The sequence below is a fragment of the Miscanthus floridulus genome, chromosome 8 (assembly GCF_019320115.1).
Source record: "Miscanthus floridulus cultivar M001 chromosome 8, ASM1932011v1, whole genome shotgun sequence".
NCBI classification, from domain to species: domain Eukaryota; kingdom Viridiplantae; phylum Streptophyta; class Magnoliopsida; order Poales; family Poaceae; genus Miscanthus; species Miscanthus floridulus.
In genome coordinates this window covers 116220055-116221192 of record NC_089587.1, presented here as the reverse complement: position 1 = coordinate 116221192, position 1138 = coordinate 116220055, and positions in this window count along the sequence as shown.

Genomic DNA, 1138 nt, shown 5'->3' with positions numbered 1-1138 from the left:
TGACGTGCCGAGGCACGATTACCGAGACAACGCTTAGGGTTTTGAGCCACGTGATTACTCTTTGTTTCATTGGGAGCCAAGATCCTCTTTTATAGGGTACGGTTATAACATTTCATGGGTACAAGAACGCCCCTTGACAGCTAAGGCACATTCCCGCATGTTCTATGTTTTGGTGAGTTATATTCTAGGTCCCTAGTGTCTTTTAAATTTCAACCGCCTCCAGCGACGGGCCTTATCGAGCCGGCCTCTTAGCCCAACGGGTCTCTTTGCCTTGTGACGAGGCAGACATAGGGGTATGTTTAGCCTCCGTCTAGCAAGGTGCTGACCGATGGACACCCGACCGATCTCACAGATCGCTCGGGGGCTCGGGGGCAATGGGTATGCTCGTGCGCACCCTCTTGAAGGAATTAGGAAGAGCTCAAGCACGCCTATGGCCACTGCTCAGGGCTCGGGGGCTCGCCAGGCCTCGGGCTACCGAGCGATGGTAGCTCAAGCCTGATTCCAACCTAGAGCAGGCCTGAGCTAGCACTCGGACGACGAACCGATGTCCTGAGCAACGGGCAACCTACCAGGCATCCGACGCCTGGCAAGTACGGAGATTCCACAGTGTCTGCCCATTCAATGGGCGTGAGGTTCTGTCGGACAATACTTCGACAGGGTCACGCAATCGGCGTGACACAATAGGACGACTTCATCAACTCTACGGGCAGTGGACTCTAGGGCCCACTCGACAACCCTATGGTGAGGGCTCCTTCACAGCCAAGGAAGCCTCGAGAAGGTTCACCCGGGGAGGTCTCCCAACCAATCTCACAGATCGCTCAGGGGCTCAGGGGCAATGGGTATACTCGTGCGCACCCTCTGGAAGGAATTAGGAAGAGCTCAAGCACACCGATGGCCACTGCTCAGGGCTTGGGGGCTCGCCAGGGCCTCGGGCTGCCGAGCGATGGCAGCTCGAGCCTGATTCCAACCTAGAGCAGGCCTGAGCTAGCACTCGAACGACGAACCGATGTCCTGAGCAACGGGCAACCTGCCAGGCATCTGACGCCTGGCAGGTACGGAGATTCCATAGTGTCTGGCCATTCAATGGGCGTGAGGTTCTGTCGGGCAATACTTTGACAGGGTCACGCAATGGGCGTGA